At 63.3% G+C, this 18,584-nt stretch overlaps 5 non-coding genes across 5 annotated transcripts; all 5 read right to left on the minus strand.

Moving 5' to 3' along the window:
* Positions 1–2,948: 2,948 nt before the first annotated feature.
* On the minus strand, positions 2,949–3,067 carry LOC142866952 (5S ribosomal RNA). The gene has a single exon (XR_012916685.1). It is a non-coding gene; the product is annotated as a 5S ribosomal RNA (ribosomal RNA).
* Positions 3,068–6,566: 3,499 nt separating this feature from the next.
* LOC142866953 (5S ribosomal RNA) lies at positions 6,567–6,685 on the minus strand. The gene has a single exon (XR_012916686.1). It is a non-coding gene; the product is annotated as a 5S ribosomal RNA (ribosomal RNA).
* A 3,500-nt stretch (positions 6,686–10,185) lies between these two features.
* On the minus strand, positions 10,186–10,304 carry LOC142866954 (5S ribosomal RNA). Its single transcript, XR_012916687.1, has one exon. It is a non-coding gene; the product is annotated as a 5S ribosomal RNA (ribosomal RNA).
* Positions 10,305–13,798: 3,494 nt separating this feature from the next.
* LOC142866955 (5S ribosomal RNA) lies at positions 13,799–13,917 on the minus strand. The gene has a single exon (XR_012916688.1). It is a non-coding gene; the product is annotated as a 5S ribosomal RNA (ribosomal RNA).
* Positions 13,918–17,411: 3,494 nt separating this feature from the next.
* LOC142866956 (5S ribosomal RNA) lies at positions 17,412–17,530 on the minus strand. The gene has a single exon (XR_012916689.1). It is a non-coding gene; the product is annotated as a 5S ribosomal RNA (ribosomal RNA).
* Positions 17,531–18,584: the final 1,054 nt, after the last annotated feature.

An 18,584-nucleotide genomic window follows, 5' to 3' on the forward strand; every position in this document is an offset into this window, starting at 1 on the left:
CTCTCTCTCTCTAGGGATGTGTCCCATGGGTGGGGTGGCGTGGTTTGTGGGGCGCTGAAGAAATCAGTCCCCTCCATCTCCTACCTCTGGAAAACGCCCAAGCCCTTGGAGAACTGCCGGCAACGCGACCGGGGGGGCCGGGACCCTCCTCTGTGTCCTCCTGTGGCCCAGTCCAAGGGGCCTGGGCCTGGCCGGGGCTGCATTGGACCCCGACCACCCTGGCGTGTGGACTCGCTAAAAATCGGCGATTAGATATTGGATTCCAGCTTCATTGAGGTCATTTCACTAATGAGTGCACCGGAAAGAGTTTCCTAATCCATCTGTGAGGGTGGCAACTGAAAGAGAATTTTAAAGCTGACAGAATAGGCGAGGAAAGGCATAGGAGATTTCCACACCCAGTAAGGAAGCCTTTCCCGAAATGGAAGAAAGAAACGAGCAAACAGAAACACCGGTAGCCCGCCAGGATCAGAGTCTGCCCCCGAGAGAAAGTACCCTGACCAGGTTCACCCGTGGGTGGGTGGCGAGCTAGCGGCATTCAGAAGAGCGAGGCCCGCAGTCTGTGCAGAAGACACCTGCACTCGGGTGTGTGTGGCGGCACGATTCACAAGCAGCTCCAGATGTTAAGCCAAGGAGAAGCCAGGGAGTTCCCAACGCCCCAGGTGTCCTCAGCCCACGACTGGCTGCTGGGGGAATGCGAAGCCCGGCTCCTTGTCTCAGAGCGGGACAACCAGGAGGTGTGACGTACACCCCGGGGTTCCCAGGAGGATCAGGCTGAAGCTGGGACTTGGCCTGAAAGTGTCCCCTCGCATGGCCACCCCCTTCCCCTTCCTGCTCCTCTACTCCTGGTGCCCCTCCATCCAGGGGCCAGACCTTAAAGAGTCACCCGCAAGAGAATCCTGGTCCCAAAGGGGCCTTCTGGGGGACCCGTGCTGAGAGAGGTTGTGGGCATGGCCCGCTGGGGCTCTGCCCGACCCAGGGCTGAGAGATGCAACCTCCCAGCTCTGGGTCCCTGCAGGGGAAGCGTTGGCAAGCACAGGGCCAGTCCTCCAAAGGCCCAGGTGCAGGGAGCCCAGGCCAAGCAGCCTGTGGAAGAAGCCACCCCGGGAAGACGACTGCAGGCCACGGCCCTTCCCACCTCCTCCTCCTCCTCCTCCTGCTCCTCCACCCCCCCGACCTCCCACCCCCCACCCCCGACATGGCGCAGGGCTCAGAGACACCTCAGACACTTGCTACCCAAAGTGCAAAGGGCATCAGTTGCTCCTCCAAACCCCCCCCTGCCCAACAGACCGCGTTGTCCAGCCAGCCCCCGGGCCTCCCTGGGGTGCCCAGCACAAAAGTGCAGACAACCACCGGACCCTCAATCTCAGTTTTCGGATGTTTTTGCCACTCTAAGGACCCGCAGGCCAGCTGGGCCTTCTGGCAGGACAGAGAGCCCCGGAATCCGACGTGGAGAGCTGGGTGTACGTCCCCACGAGGAGGCGGTCCCCACCTCCGCGGCTCTCCCCTTGCGGGGGGGGGGGAAGCAGCCACGGGGCCTCAGAGAAGACACCAGGCTGGGCGCCCGCCCCACAGTGGGGGCACGTCCCCCGCAGGCCACTTAGCGACGGCCGCCGGCCGGCGGACGGTTGGGTGGCGCGAGACGCTGCGGCCGCCCTGCTACCGGGTTCCTGGGAGGGCGTCCTGGAACCAGCGTCCACACCAAGCCCTTGGAAGGCCCAGGCGACGGAGGAGCCCCGTCAGGCAGGGGCCGAGGACGGTGACGGCCCGGGCGGGGAGGAGCGTGTCAGGCAGGGGCAGAGGACGGTGACAGGTGACAGGCCGGGCGGGAAGGAGTCAGTCAGGCAGGGGCCGAGGAGGAGACGGGCTGGGTAAGGGTTAGGGTTAGAGTCAGGGCACAAGTCACAATCGCAAAGACCTGGAAGCGACCCGAGTGCCCATCGACCCACGAGTGCGTAAATGAAATGTGGCGCGTGGACACCACGGAGTGCTATTCAGCTAGGAGGAGCAGCGGTGAGAGGGCACCTCTCGTGGTTCTCCTGGCCAGAGCTGGAACCCGTTCCAGTAAGCCAGGTAGCCCAAGAATGGACACACGAGCACCACGTGCTCGCGCTCACCAGCAAATGGGTACGAACCGATGGACACCTAAGTGGACACAGAGGAATCACCTTCATCGGGTGGGTGTCGGGCGGGTGGGGGGAGGGGATGGGCATACACCTCCATTAGGAATGGGGTGGGTGCGCACCGACTGGGGCATGGGCGCACTTGAGGCTCTGACCCGAGGGGGGAGGCTGGGAGAGGGCAACGTACCCGACCTTAACATTGGTACCCCCACAATACGCTGGAACGACATCAGAGGTAAATGAATAAGAACACAGGGGGGAGGGGGGCACGGGCAACACATGTCACCTTAATACTTGGACTCCCATCATCTGCTTGAAAAGAGAGAGAAAAGAAAATGCAATCATAGAGATAAGAGACACTTTTTAAAAATAATGAATCCGAAGAGAAAAGTAAAAGGAGGCCTGTGGAGCAGGTCTGGGTGTGACTCCGGATCCCCCAACATCAGGTGCCACCACCAAAGATTCCTACGTGTAGCCCATAGAACCCCAAAAGCAACGGGACGAGTTCTGGTCACATACTCCCTCAAAATGACATCCTGGCCTTCTTCTGGAACTCCCTCCCCTCTCAGACTCTCAAGGTTTCCTCCAGCGTGTCGGTTCCCACAGAGCAGACCTTTGGTCTGAGACCTGACAGTCCAGAAGCCACGCATGCTGCCGCGTGACGGCGGTGTCGCGGCTTGGGACAAGAGGAGGCCCCACGGTGCGGGCTGGGGCGCCAGGCACCGCGGCGGGCGCTGAGGGTGGGGGTGACCCCCACCCCGGGCCGCCGCCTCGCTCCCAGAGAGGGGACAGAACAAGAGGCAAAACAAAAAAAAAAAAAAAAGAAGAAGCCTAAGGCACCCGGTATTCCCAGGCGGTCTCCCATCCAAGTACTAACCAGGCCCGACCCTGCTTAGCTTCCGAGACCAGACGAGGTCGGGCGCGTTCAGGGTGGTGTGGCCCTAGACGGCGGAGGGCGCCCCTGCCCCGCTCATGAAGCCGAGCCTCTCTGCGCTTCCCCGCCGCCTCCTCCCGCCCCAGGCCCCGCGCCGGCGCTGACCCGCGCCGGGCCGGGCCTGTTGAGTTCACCGGCCGGGTCCGGCGGGCTCCGAGGGACGGGGGTGACAGGCGGGGCGGGGCGGGGCGGGCAGGGAGCGGTGGGCCGGGGTGGGGGGCTGTCTCTCTATACACACACACACACACACACACACACACACTCACACTCACACAAGATGCGCCTCCACGGCTGGACTCGCCAAGGTGGAGACCTTCCAGCCCCCTTCCTCTCCTCGCCTGGCCTCCTTCACCTACCCGCCCCCCACCCCCAGCTCGTGGCCGCCCCCGCCGCCGCCGATTGCGCACGCGCGGATCGCCCGCCCTTTGACCCCAGGCAGGGGCCGCCCTCCCTGACAACCCCTTTCAGCTGGGCCCCCCACCCTGTGGGTGGGCTGCCGCCTATTCCCCCGGGCCCGGGCTGGGGCACAGCGCATGGGGGAGGGGAGCGAGTGTAGGGGCGTCTCTCTCTCTCTCTAGGGATGTGTCCCATGGGTGGGGTGGCGTGGTTTGTGGGGCGCTGAAGAAATCAGTCCCCTCCATCTCCTACCTCTGGAAAACGCCCAAGCCCTTGGAGAACTGCCGGCAACGCGACCGGGGGGGCCGGGACCCTCCTCTGTGTCCTCCTGTGGCCCAGTCCAAGGGGCCTGGGCCTGGCCGGGGCTGCATTGGACCCCGACCACCCTGGCGTGTGGACTCGCTAAAAATCGGCGATTAGATATTGGATTCCAGCTTCATTGAGGTCATTTCACTAATGAGTGCACCGGAAAGAGTTTCCTAATCCATCTGTGAGGGTGGCAACTGAAAGAGAATTTTAAAGCTGACAGAATAGGCGAGGAAAGGCATAGGAGATTTCCACACCCAGTAAGGAAGCCTTTCCCGAAATGGAAGAAAGAAACGAGCAAACAGAAACACCGGTAGCCCGCCAGGATCAGAGTCTGCCCCCGAGAGAAAGTACCCTGACCAGGTTCACCCGTGGGTGGGTGGCGAGCTAGCGGCATTCAGAAGAGCGAGGCCCGCAGTCTGTGCAGAAGACACCTGCACTCGGGTGTGTGTGGCGGCACGATTCACAAGCAGCTCCAGATGTTAAGCCAAGGAGAAGCCAGGGAGTTCCCAACGCCCCAGGTGTCCTCAGCCCACGACTGGCTGCTGGGGGAATGCGAAGCCCGGCTCCTTGTCTCAGAGCGGGACAACCAGGAGGTGTGACGTACACCCCGGGGTTCCCAGGAGGATCAGGCTGAAGCTGGGACTTGGCCTGAAAGTGTCCCCTCGCATGGCCACCCCCTTCCCCTTCCTGCTCCTCTACTCCTGGTGCCCCTCCATCCAGGGGCCAGACCTTAAAGAGTCACCCGCAAGAGAATCCTGGTCCCAAAGGGGCCTTCTGGGGGACCCGTGCTGAGAGAGGTTGTGGGCATGGCCCGCTGGGGCTCTGCCCGACCCAGGGCTGAGAGATGCAACCTCCCAGCTCTGGGTCCCTGCAGGGGAAGCGTTGGCAAGCACAGGGCCAGTCCTCCAAAGGCCCAGGTGCAGGGAGCCCAGGCCAAGCAGCCTGTGGAAGAAGCCACCCCGGGAAGACGACTGCAGGCCACGGCCCTTCCCACCTCCTCCTCCTCCTCCTCCTGCTCCTCCACCCCCCCGACCTCCCACCCCCCACCCCCGACATGGCGCAGGGCTCAGAGACACCTCAGACACTTGCTACCCAAAGTGCAAAGGGCATCAGTTGCTCCTCCAAACCCCCCCCTGCCCAACAGACCGCGTTGTCCAGCCAGCCCCCGGGCCTCCCTGGGGTGCCCAGCACAAAAGTGCAGACAACCACCGGACCCTCAATCTCAGTTTTCGGATGTTTTTGCCACTCTAAGGACCCGCAGGCCAGCTGGGCCTTCTGGCAGGACAGAGAGCCCCGGAATCCGACGTGGAGAGCTGGGTGTACGTCCCCACGAGGAGGCGGTCCCCACCTCCGCGGCTCTCCCCTTGCGGGGGGGGGGAAAGCAGCCACGGGGCCTCAGAGAAGACACCAGGCTGGGCGCCCGCCCCACAGTGGGGGCACGTCCCCCGCAGGCCACTTAGCGACGGCCGCCGGCCGGCGGACGGTTGGGTGGCGCGAGACGCTGCGGCCGCCCTGCTACCGGGTTCTTGGGAGGGCGTCCTGGAACCAGCGTCCACACCAAGCCCTTGGAAGGCCCAGGCGACGGAGGAGCCCCGTCAGGCAGGGGCCGAGGACGGTGACGGCCCGGGCGGGGAGGAGCGTGTCAGGCAGGGGCAGAGGACGGTGACAGGTGACAGGCCGGGCGGGAAGGAGTCAGTCAGGCAGGGGCCGAGGAGGAGACGGGCTGGGTAAGGGTTAGGGTTAGAGTCAGGGCACAAGTCACAATCGCAAAGACCTGGAAGCGACCCGAGTGCCCATCGACCCACGAGTGCGTAAATGAAATGTGGCGCGTGGACACCACGGAGTGCTATTCAGCTAGGAGGAGCAGCGGTGAGAGGGCACCTCTCGTGGTTCTCCTGGCCAGAGCTGGAACCCGTTCCAGTAAGCCAGGTAGCCCAAGAATGGACACACGAGCACCACGTGCTCGCGCTCACCAGCAAATGGGTACGAACCGATGGACACCTAAGTGGACACAGAGGAATCACCTTCATCGGGTGGGTGTCGGGCGGGTGGGGGGAGGGGATGGGCATACACCTCCATTAGGAATGGGGTGGGTGCGCACCGACTGGGGCATGGGCGCACTTGAGGCTCTGACCCGAGGGGGGAGGCTGGGAGAGGGCAACGTACCCGACCTTAACATTGGTACCCCCACAATACGCTGGAACGACATCAGAGGTAAATGAATAAGAACACAGGGGGGAGGGGGGCACGGGCAACACATGTCACCTTAATACTTGGACTCCCATCATCTGCTTGAAAAGAGAGAGAAAAGAAAATGCAATCATAGAGATAAGAGACACTTTTTAAAAATAATGAATCCGAAGAGAAAAGTAAAAGGAGGCCTGTGGAGCAGGTCTGGGTGTGACTCCGGATCCCCCAACATCAGGTGCCACCACCAAAGATTCCTACGTGTAGCCCATAGAACCCCAAAAGCAACGGGACGAGTTCTGGTCACATACTCCCTCAAAATGACATCCTGGCCTTCTTCTGGAACTCCCTCCCCTCTCAGACTCTCAAGGTTTCCTCCAGCGTGTCGGTTCCCACAGAGCAGACCTTTGGTCTGAGACCTGACAGTCCAGAAGCCACGCATGCTGCCGCGTGACGGCGGTGTCGCGGCTTGGGACAAGAGGAGGCCCCACGGTGCGGGCTGGGGCGCCAGGCACCGCGGCGGGCGCTGAGGGTGGGGGTGACCCCCACCCCGGGCCGCCGCCTCGCTCCCAGAGAGGGGACAGAACAAGAGGCAAAACAAAAAAAAAAAAAAAAGAAGAAGCCTAAGGCACCCGGTATTCCCAGGCGGTCTCCCATCCAAGTACTAACCAGGCCCGACCCTGCTTAGCTTCCGAGACCAGACGAGGTCGGGCGCGTTCAGGGTGGTGTGGCCCTAGACGGCGGAGGGCGCCCCTGCCCCGCTCATGAAGCCGAGCCTCTCTGCGCTTCCCCGCCGCCTCCTCCCGCCCCAGGCCCCGCGCCGGCGCTGACCCGCGCCGGGCCGGGCCTGTTGAGTTCACCGGCCGGGTCCGGCGGGCTCCGAGGGACGGGGGTGACAGGCGGGGCGGGGCGGGGCGGGCAGGGAGCGGTGGGCCGGGGTGGGGGGCTGTCTCTCTATACACACACACACACACACACACACACACACTCACACTCACACAAGATGCGCCTCCACGGCTGGACTCGCCAAGGTGGAGACCTTCCAGCCCCCTTCCTCTCCTCGCCTGGCCTCCTTCACCTACCCGCCCCCCACCCCCAGCTCGTGGCCGCCCCCGCCGCCGCCGATTGCGCACGCGCGGATCGCCCGCCCTTTGACCCCAGGCAGGGGCCGCCCTCCCTGACAACCCCTTTCAGCTGGGCCCCCCACCCTGTGGGTGGGCTGCCGCCTATTCCCCCGGGCCCGGGCTGGGGCACAGCGCATGGGGGAGGGGAGCGAGTGTAGGGGCGTCTCTCTCTCTCTCTAGGGATGTGTCCCATGGGTGGGGTGGCGTGGTTTGTGGGGCGCTGAAGAAATCAGTCCCCTCCATCTCCTACCTCTGGAAAACGCCCAAGCCCTTGGAGAACTGCCGGCAACGCGACCGGGGGGGCCGGGACCCTCCTCTGTGTCCTCCTGTGGCCCAGTCCAAGGGGCCTGGGCCTGGCCGGGGCTGCATTGGACCCCGACCACCCTGGCGTGTGGACTCGCTAAAAATCGGCGATTAGATATTGGATTCCAGCTTCATTGAGGTCATTTCACTAATGAGTGCACCGGAAAGAGTTTCCTAATCCATCTGTGAGGGTGGCAACTGAAAGAGAATTTTAAAGCTGACAGAATAGGCGAGGAAAGGCATAGGAGATTTCCACACCCAGTAAGGAAGCCTTTCCCGAAATGGAAGAAAGAAACGAGCAAACAGAAACACCGGTAGCCCGCCAGGATCAGAGTCTGCCCCCGAGAGAAAGTACCCTGACCAGGTTCACCCGTGGGTGGGTGGCGAGCTAGCGGCATTCAGAAGAGCGAGGCCCGCAGTCTGTGCAGAAGACACCTGCACTCGGGTGTGTGTGGCGGCACGATTCACAAGCAGCTCCAGATGTTAAGCCAAGGAGAAGCCAGGGAGTTCCCAACGCCCCAGGTGTCCTCAGCCCACGACTGGCTGCTGGGGGAATGCGAAGCCCGGCTCCTTGTCTCAGAGCGGGACAACCAGGAGGTGTGACGTACACCCCGGGGTTCCCAGGAGGATCAGGCTGAAGCTGGGACTTGGCCTGAAAGTGTCCCCTCGCATGGCCACCCCCTTCCCCTTCCTGCTCCTCTACTCCTGGTGCCCCTCCATCCAGGGGCCAGACCTTAAAGAGTCACCCGCAAGAGAATCCTGGTCCCAAAGGGGCCTTCTGGGGGACCCGTGCTGAGAGAGGTTGTGGGCATGGCCCGCTGGGGCTCTGCCCGACCCAGGGCTGAGAGATGCAACCTCCCAGCTCTGGGTCCCTGCAGGGGAAGCGTTGGCAAGCACAGGGCCAGTCCTCCAAAGGCCCAGGTGCAGGGAGCCCAGGCCAAGCAGCCTGTGGAAGAAGCCACCCCGGGAAGACGACTGCAGGCCACGGCCCTTCCCACCTCCTCCTCCTCCTCCTCCTGCTCCTCCACCCCCCCGACCTCCCACCCCCCACCCCCGACATGGCGCAGGGCTCAGAGACACCTCAGACACTTGCTACCCAAAGTGCAAAGGGCATCAGTTGCTCCTCCAAACCCCCCCCTGCCCAACAGACCGCGTTGTCCAGCCAGCCCCCGGGCCTCCCTGGGGTGCCCAGCACAAAAGTGCAGACAACCACCGGACCCTCAATCTCAGTTTTCGGATGTTTTTGCCACTCTAAGGACCCGCAGGCCAGCTGGGCCTTCTGGCAGGACAGAGAGCCCCGGAATCCGACGTGGAGAGCTGGGTGTACGTCCCCACGAGGAGGCGGTCCCCACCTCCGCGGCTCTCCCCTTGCGGGGGGGGGGGAAAGCAGCCACGGGGCCTCAGAGAAGACACCAGGCTGGGCGCCCGCCCCACAGTGGGGGCACGTCCCCCGCAGGCCACTTAGCGACGGCCGCCGGCCGGCGGACGGTTGGGTGGCGCGAGACGCTGCGGCCGCCCTGCTACCGGGTTCCTGGGAGGGCGTCCTGGAACCAGCGTCCACACCAAGCCCTTGGAAGGCCCAGGCGACGGAGGAGCCCCGTCAGGCAGGGGCCGAGGACGGTGACGGCCCGGGCGGGGAGGAGCGTGTCAGGCAGGGGCAGAGGACGGTGACAGGTGACAGGCCGGGCGGGAAGGAGTCAGTCAGGCAGGGGCCGAGGAGGAGACGGGCTGGGTAAGGGTTAGGGTTAGAGTCAGGGCACAAGTCACAATCGCAAAGACCTGGAAGCGACCCGAGTGCCCATCGACCCACGAGTGCGTAAATGAAATGTGGCGCGTGGACACCACGGAGTGCTATTCAGCTAGGAGGAGCAGCGGTGAGAGGGCACCTCTCGTGGTTCTCCTGGCCAGAGCTGGAACCCGTTCCAGTAAGCCAGGTAGCCCAAGAATGGACACACGAGCACCACGTGCTCGCGCTCACCAGCAAATGGGTACGAACCGATGGACACCTAAGTGGACACAGAGGAATCACCTTCATCGGGTGGGTGTCGGGCGGGTGGGGGGAGGGGATGGGCATACACCTCCATTAGGAATGGGGTGGGTGCGCACCGACTGGGGCATGGGCGCACTTGAGGCTCTGACCCGAGGGGGGAGGCTGGGAGAGGGCAACGTACCCGACCTTAACATTGGTACCCCCACAATACGCTGGAACGACATCAGAGGTAAATGAATAAGAACACAGGGGGGAGGGGGGCACGGGCAACACATGTCACCTTAATACTTGGACTCCCATCATCTGCTTGAAAAGAGAGAGAAAAGAAAATGCAATCATAGAGATAAGAGACACTTTTTAAAAATAATGAATCCGAAGAGAAAAGTAAAAGGAGGCCTGTGGAGCAGGTCTGGGTGTGACTCCGGATCCCCCAACATCAGGTGCCACCACCAAAGATTCCTACGTGTAGCCCATAGAACCCCAAAAGCAACGGGACGAGTTCTGGTCACATACTCCCTCAAAATGACATCCTGGCCTTCTTCTGGAACTCCCTCCCCTCTCAGACTCTCAAGGTTTCCTCCAGCGTGTCGGTTCCCACAGAGCAGACCTTTGGTCTGAGACCTGACAGTCCAGAAGCCACGCATGCTGCCGCGTGACGGCGGTGTCGCGGCTTGGGACAAGAGGAGGCCCCACGGTGCGGGCTGGGGCGCCAGGCACCGCGGCGGGCGCTGAGGGTGGGGGTGACCCCCACCCCGGGCCGCCGCCTCGCTCCCAGAGAGGGGACAGAACAAGAGGCAAAACAAAAAAAAAAAAAAAAGAAGAAGCCTAAGGCACCCGGTATTCCCAGGCGGTCTCCCATCCAAGTACTAACCAGGCCCGACCCTGCTTAGCTTCCGAGACCAGACGAGGTCGGGCGCGTTCAGGGTGGTGTGGCCCTAGACGGCGGAGGGCGCCCCTGCCCCGCTCATGAAGCCGAGCCTCTCTGCGCTTCCCCGCCGCCTCCTCCCGCCCCAGGCCCCGCGCCGGCGCTGACCCGCGCCGGGCCGGGCCTGTTGAGTTCACCGGCCGGGTCCGGCGGGCTCCGAGGGACGGGGGTGACAGGCGGGGCGGGGCGGGCAGGGAGCGGTGGGCCGGGGTGGGGGGCTGTCTCTCTATACACACACACACACACACACACACACACACTCACACTCACACAAGATGCGCCTCCACGGCTGGACTCGCCAAGGTGGAGACCTTCCAGCCCCCTTCCTCTCCTCGCCTGGCCTCCTTCACCTACCCGCCCCCCACCCCCAGCTCGTGGCCGCCCCCGCCGCCGCCGATTGCGCACGCGCGGATCGCCCGCCCTTTGACCCCAGGCAGGGGCCGCCCTCCCTGACAACCCCTTTCAGCTGGGCCCCCCACCCTGTGGGTGGGCTGCCGCCTATTCCCCCGGGCCCGGGCTGGGGCACAGCGCATGGGGGAGGGGAGCGAGTGTAGGGGCGTCTCTCTCTCTCTCTAGGGATGTGTCCCATGGGTGGGGTGGCGTGGTTTGTGGGGCGCTGAAGAAATCAGTCCCCTCCATCTCCTACCTCTGGAAAACGCCCAAGCCCTTGGAGAACTGCCGGCAACGCGACCGGGGGGGCCGGGACCCTCCTCTGTGTCCTCCTGTGGCCCAGTCCAAGGGGCCTGGGCCTGGCCGGGGCTGCATTGGACCCCGACCACCCTGGCGTGTGGACTCGCTAAAAATCGGCGATTAGATATTGGATTCCAGCTTCATTGAGGTCATTTCACTAATGAGTGCACCGGAAAGAGTTTCCTAATCCATCTGTGAGGGTGGCAACTGAAAGAGAATTTTAAAGCTGACAGAATAGGCGAGGAAAGGCATAGGAGATTTCCACACCCAGTAAGGAAGCCTTTCCCGAAATGGAAGAAAGAAACGAGCAAACAGAAACACCGGTAGCCCGCCAGGATCAGAGTCTGCCCCCGAGAGAAAGTACCCTGACCAGGTTCACCCGTGGGTGGGTGGCGAGCTAGCGGCATTCAGAAGAGCGAGGCCCGCAGTCTGTGCAGAAGACACCTGCACTCGGGTGTGTGTGGCGGCACGATTCACAAGCAGCTCCAGATGTTAAGCCAAGGAGAAGCCAGGGAGTTCCCAACGCCCCAGGTGTCCTCAGCCCACGACTGGCTGCTGGGGGAATGCGAAGCCCGGCTCCTTGTCTCAGAGCGGGACAACCAGGAGGTGTGACGTACACCCCGGGGTTCCCAGGAGGATCAGGCTGAAGCTGGGACTTGGCCTGAAAGTGTCCCCTCGCATGGCCACCCCCTTCCCCTTCCTGCTCCTCTACTCCTGGTGCCCCTCCATCCAGGGGCCAGACCTTAAAGAGTCACCCGCAAGAGAATCCTGGTCCCAAAGGGGCCTTCTGGGGGACCCGTGCTGAGAGAGGTTGTGGGCATGGCCCGCTGGGGCTCTGCCCGACCCAGGGCTGAGAGATGCAACCTCCCAGCTCTGGGTCCCTGCAGGGGAAGCGTTGGCAAGCACAGGGCCAGTCCTCCAAAGGCCCAGGTGCAGGGAGCCCAGGCCAAGCAGCCTGTGGAAGAAGCCACCCCGGGAAGACGACTGCAGGCCACGGCCCTTCCCACCTCCTCCTCCTCCTCCTCCTGCTCCTCCACCCCCCCGACCTCCCACCCCCCACCCCCGACATGGCGCAGGGCTCAGAGACACCTCAGACACTTGCTACCCAAAGTGCAAAGGGCATCAGTTGCTCCTCCAAACCCCCCCCTGCCCAACAGACCGCGTTGTCCAGCCAGCCCCCGGGCCTCCCTGGGGTGCCCAGCACAAAAGTGCAGACAACCACCGGACCCTCAATCTCAGTTTTCGGATGTTTTTGCCACTCTAAGGACCCGCAGGCCAGCTGGGCCTTCTGGCAGGACAGAGAGCCCCGGAATCCGACGTGGAGAGCTGGGTGTACGTCCCCACGAGGAGGCGGTCCCCACCTCCGCGGCTCTCCCCTTGCGGGGGGGGGGAAAGCAGCCACGGGGCCTCAGAGAAGACACCAGGCTGGGCGCCCGCCCCACAGTGGGGGCACGTCCCCCGCAGGCCACTTAGCGACGGCCGCCGGCCGGCGGACGGTTGGGTGGCGCGAGACGCTGCGGCCGCCCTGCTACCGGGTTCCTGGGAGGGCGTCCTGGAACCAGCGTCCACACCAAGCCCTTGGAAGGCCCAGGCGACGGAGGAGCCCCGTCAGGCAGGGGCCGAGGACGGTGACGGCCCGGGCGGGGAGGAGCGTGTCAGGCAGGGGCAGAGGACGGTGACAGGTGACAGGCCGGGCGGGAAGGAGTCAGTCAGGCAGGGGCCGAGGAGGAGACGGGCTGGGTAAGGGTTAGGGTTAGAGTCAGGGCACAAGTCACAATCGCAAAGACCTGGAAGCGACCCGAGTGCCCATCGACCCACGAGTGCGTAAATGAAATGTGGCGCGTGGACACCACGGAGTGCTATTCAGCTAGGAGGAGCAGCGGTGAGAGGGCACCTCTCGTGGTTCTCCTGGCCAGAGCTGGAACCCGTTCCAGTAAGCCAGGTAGCCCAAGAATGGACACACGAGCACCACGTGCTCGCGCTCACCAGCAAATGGGTACGAACCGATGGACACCTAAGTGGACACAGAGGAATCACCTTCATCGGGTGGGTGTCGGGCGGGTGGGGGGAGGGGATGGGCATACACCTCCATTAGGAATGGGGTGGGTGCGCACCGACTGGGGCATGGGCGCACTTGAGGCTCTGACCCGAGGGGGGAGGCTGGGAGAGGGCAACGTACCCGACCTTAACATTGGTACCCCCACAATACGCTGGAACGACATCAGAGGTAAATGAATAAGAACACAGGGGGGAGGGGGGCACGGGCAACACATGTCACCTTAATACTTGGACTCCCATCATCTGCTTGAAAAGAGAGAGAAAAGAAAATGCAATCATAGAGATAAGAGACACTTTTTAAAAATAATGAATCCGAAGAGAAAAGTAAAAGGAGGCCTGTGGAGCAGGTCTGGGTGTGACTCCGGATCCCCCAACATCAGGTGCCACCACCAAAGATTCCTACGTGTAGCCCATAGAACCCCAAAAGCAACGGGACGAGTTCTGGTCACATACTCCCTCAAAATGACATCCTGGCCTTCTTCTGGAACTCCCTCCCCTCTCAGACTCTCAAGGTTTCCTCCAGCGTGTCGGTTCCCACAGAGCAGACCTTTGGTCTGAGACCTGACAGTCCAGAAGCCACGCATGCTGCCGCGTGACGGCGGTGTCGCGGCTTGGGACAAGAGGAGGCCCCACGGTGCGGGCTGGGGCGCCAGGCACCGCGGCGGGCGCTGAGGGTGGGGGTGACCCCCACCCCGGGCCGCCGCCTCGCTCCCAGAGAGGGGACAGAACAAGAGGCAAAACAAAAAAAAAAAAAAAAGAAGAAGCCTAAGGCACCCGGTATTCCCAGGCGGTCTCCCATCCAAGTACTAACCAGGCCCGACCCTGCTTAGCTTCCGAGACCAGACGAGGTCGGGCGCGTTCAGGGTGGTGTGGCCCTAGACGGCGGAGGGCGCCCCTGCCCCGCTCATGAAGCCGAGCCTCTCTGCGCTTCCCCGCCGCCTCCTCCCGCCCCAGGCCCCGCGCCGGCGCTGACCCGCGCCGGGCCGGGCCTGTTGAGTTCACCGGCCGGGTCCGGCGGGCTCCGAGGGACGGGGGTGACAGGCGGGGCGGGGCGGGCAGGGAGCGGTGGGCCGGGGTGGGGGGCTGTCTCTCTATACACACACACACACACACACACACACACACTCACACTCACACAAGATGCGCCTCCACGGCTGGACTCGCCAAGGTGGAGACCTTCCAGCCCCCTTCCTCTCCTCGCCTGGCCTCCTTCACCTACCCGCCCCCCACCCCCAGCTCGTGGCCGCCCCCGCCGCCGCCGATTGCGCACGCGCGGATCGCCCGCCCTTTGACCCCAGGCAGGGGCCGCCCTCCCTGACAACCCCTTTCAGCTGGGCCCCCCACCCTGTGGGTGGGCTGCCGCCTATTCCCCCGGGCCCGGGCTGGGGCACAGCGCATGGGGGAGGGGAGCGAGTGTAGGGGCGTCTCTCTCTCTCTCTAGGGATGTGTCCCATGGGTGGGGTGGCGTGGTTTGTGGGGCGCTGAAGAAATCAGTCCCCTCCATCTCCTACCTCTGGAAAACGCCCAAGCCCTTGGAGAACTGCCGGCAACGCGACCGGGGGGGCCGGGACCCTCCTCTGTGTCCTCCTGTGGCCCAGTCCAAGGGGCCTGGGCCTGGCCGGGGCTGCATTGGACCCCGACCACCCTGGCGTGTGGACTCGCTAAAAATCGGCGATTAGATATTGGATTCCAGCTTCATTGAGGTCATTTCACTAATGAGTGCACCGGAAAGAGTTTCCTAATCCATCTGTGAGGGTGGCAACTGAAAGAGAATTTTAAAGCTGACAGAATAGGCGAGGAAAGGCATAGGAGATTTCCACACCCAGTAAGGAAGCCTTTCCCGAAATGGAAGAAAGAAACGAGCAAACAGAAACACCGGTAGCCCGCCAGGATCAGAGTCTGCCCCCGAGAGAAAGTACCCTGACCAGGTTCACCCGTGGGTGGGTGGCGAGCTAGCGGCATTCAGAAGAGCGAGGCCCGCAGTCTGTGCAGAAGACACCTGCACTCGGGTGTGTGTGGCGGCACGATTCACAAGCAGCTCCAGATGTTAAGCCAAGGAGAAGCCAGGGAGTTCCCAACGCCCCAGGTGTCCTCAGCCCACGACTGGCTGCTGGGGGAATGCGAAGCCCGGCTCCTTGTCTCAGAGCGGGACAACCAGGAGGTGTGACGTACACCCCGGGGTTCCCAGGAGGATCAGGCTGAAGCTGGGACTTGGCCTGAAAGTGTCCCCTCGCATGGCCACCCCCTTCCCCTTCCTGCTCCTCTACTCCTGGTGCCCCTCCATCCAGGGGCCAGACCTTAAAGAGTCACCCGCAAGAGAATCCTGGTCCCAAAGGGGCCTTCTGGGGGACCCGTGCTGAGAGAGGTTGTGGGCATGGCCCGCTGGGGCTCTGCCCGACCCAGGGCTGAGAGATGCAACCTCCCAGCTCTGGGTCCCTGCAGGGGAAGCGTTGGCAAGCACAGGGCCAGTCCTCCAAAGGCCCAGGTGCAGGGAGCCCAGGCCAAGCAGCCTGTGGAAGAAGCCACCCCGGGAAGACGACTGCAGGCCACGGCCCTTCCCACCTCCTCCTCCTCCTCCTCCTGCTCCTCCACCCCCCCGACCTCCCACCCCCCACCCCCGACATGGCGCAGGGCTCAGAGACACCTCAGACACTTGCTACCCAAAGTGCAAAGGGCATCAGTTGCTCCTCCAAACCCCCCCCTGCCCAACAGACCGCGTTGTCCAGCCAGCCCCCGGGCCTCCCTGGGGTGCCCAGCACAAAAGTGCAGACAACCACCGGACCCTCAATCTCAGTTTTCGGATGTTTTTGCCACTCTAAGGACCCGCAGGCCAGCTGGGCCTTCTGGCAGGACAGAGAGCCCCGGAATCCGACGTGGAGAGCTGGGTGTACGTCCCCACGAGGAGGCGGTCCCCACCTCCGCGGCTCTCCCCTTGCGGGGGGGGGGAAAGCAGCCACGGGGCCTCAGAGAAGACACCAGGCTGGGCGCCCGCCCCACAGTGGGGGCACGTCCCCCGCAGGCCACTTAGCGACGGCCGCCGGCCGGCGGACGGTTGGGTGGCGCGAGACGCTGCGGCCGCCCTGCTACCGGGTTCTTGGGAGGGCGTCCTGGAACCAGCGTCCACACCAAGCCCTTGGAAGGCCCAGGCGACGGAGGAGCCCCGTCAGGCAGGGGCCGAGGACGGTGACGGCCCGGGCGGGGAGGAGCGTGTCAGGCAGGGGCAGAGGACGGTGACAGGTGACAGGCCGGGCGGGAAGGAGTCAGTCAGGCAGGGGCCGAGGAGGAGACGGGCTGGGTAAGGGTTAGGGTTAGAGTCAGGGCACAAGTCACAATCGCAAAGACCTGGAAGCGACCCGAGTGCCCATCGACCCACGAGTGCGTAAATGAAATGTGGCGCGTGGACACCACGGAGTGCTATTCAGCTAGGAGGAGCAGCGGTGAGAGGGCACCTCTCGTGGTTCTCCTGGCCAGAGCTGGAACCCGTTCCAGTAAGCCAGGTAGCCCAAGAATGGACACACGAGCACCACGTGCTCGCGCTCACCAGCAAATGGGTACGAACCGATGGACACCTAAGTGGACACAGAGGAATCACCTTCATCGGGTGGGTGTCGGGCGGGTGGGGGGAGGGGATGGGCATACACCTCCATTAGGAATGGGGTGGGTGCGCACCGACTGGGGCATGGGCGCACTTGAGGCTCTGACCCGAGGGGGGAGGCTGGGAGAGGGCAACGTACCCGACCTTAACATTGGTACCCCCACAATACGCTGGAACGACATCAGAGGTAAATGAATAAGAACACAGGGGGGAGGGGGGCACGGGCAACACATGTCACCTTAATACTTGGACTCCCATCATCTGCTTGAAAAGAGAGAGAAAAGAAAATGCAATCATAGAGATAAGAGACACTTTTTAAAAATAATGAATCCGAAGAGAAAAGTAAAAGGAGGCCTGTGGAGCAGGTCTGGGTGTGACTCCGGATCCCCCAACATCAGGTGCCACCACCAAAGATTCCTACGTGTAGCCCATAGAACCCCAAAAGCAACGGGACGAGTTCTGGTCACATACTCCCTCAAAATGACATCCTGGCCTTCTTCTGGAACTCCCTCCCCTCTCAGACTCTCAAGGTTTCCTCCAGCGTGTCGGTTCCCACAGAGCAGACCTTTGGTCTGAGACCTGACAGTCCAGAAGCCACGCATGCTGCCGCGTGACGGCGGTGTCGCGGCTTGGGACAAGAGGAGGCCCCACGGTGCGGGCTGGGGCGCCAGGCACCGCGGCGGGCGCTGAGGGTGGGGGTGACCCCCACCCCGGGCCGCCGCCTCGCTCCCAGAGAGGGGACAGAACAAGAGGCAAAACAAAAAAAAAAAAAAAAGAAGAAGCCTAAGGCACCCGGTATTCCCAGGCGGTCTCCCATCCAAGTACTAACCAGGCCCGACCCTGCTTAGCTTCCGAGACCAGACGAGGTCGGGCGCGTTCAGGGTGGTGTGGCCCTAGACGGCGGAGGGCGCCCCTGCCCCGCTCATGAAGCCGAGCCTCTCTGCGCTTCCCCGCCGCCTCCTCCCGCCCCAGGCCCCGCGCCGGCGCTGACCCGCGCCGGGCCGGGCCTGTTGAGTTCACCGGCCGGGTCCGGCGGGCTCCGAGGGACGGGGGTGACAGGCGGGGCGGGGCGGGCAGGGAGCGGTGGGCCGGGGTGGGGGGCTGTCTCTCTATACACACACACACACACACACACACACACACTCACACTCACACAAGATGCGCCTCCACGGCTGGACTCGCCAAGGTGGAGACCTTCCAGCCCCCTTCCTCTCCTCGCCTGGCCTCCTTCACCTACCCGCCCCCCACCCCCAGCTCGTGGCCGCCCCCGCCGCCGCCGATTGCGCACGCGCGGATCGCCCGCCCTTTGACCCCAGGCAGGGGCCGCCCTCCCTGACAACCCCTTTCAGCTGGGCCCCCCACCCTGTGGGTGGGCTGCCGCCTATTCCCCCGGGCCCGGGCTGGGGCACAGCGCATGGGGGAGGGGAGCGAGTGTAGGGGCGTCTCTCTCTCTCTCTAGGGATGTGTCCCATGGGTGGGGTGGCGTGGTTTGTGGGGCGCTGAAGAAATCAGTCCCCTCCATCTCCTACCTCTGGAAAACGCCCAAGCCCTTGGAGAACTGCCGGCAACGCGACCGGGGGGGCCGGGACCCTCCTCTGTGTCCTCCTGTGGCCCAGTCCAAGGGGCCTGGGCCTGGCCGGGGCTGCATTGGACCCCGACCACCCTGGCGTGTGGACTCGCTAAAAATCGGCGATTAGATATTGGATTCCAGCTTCATTGAGGTCATTTCACTAATGAGTGCACCGGAAAGAGTTTCCTAATCCATCTGTGAGGGTGGCAACTGAAAGAGAATTTTAAAGCTGACAGAATAGGCGAGGAAAGGCATAGGAGATTTCCACACCCAGTAAGGAAGCCTTTCCCGAAATGGAAGAAAGAAACGAGCAAACAGAAACACCGGTAGCCCGCCAGGATCAGAGTCTGCCCCCGAGAGAAAGTACCCTGACCAGGTTCACC

This window comes from Microcebus murinus, unplaced genomic scaffold (assembly GCF_040939455.1).
Source record: "Microcebus murinus isolate Inina unplaced genomic scaffold, M.murinus_Inina_mat1.0 scaf007_hap2_Mmur4.0, whole genome shotgun sequence".
NCBI classification, from domain to species: Eukaryota; Metazoa; Chordata; class Mammalia; order Primates; family Cheirogaleidae; genus Microcebus; species Microcebus murinus.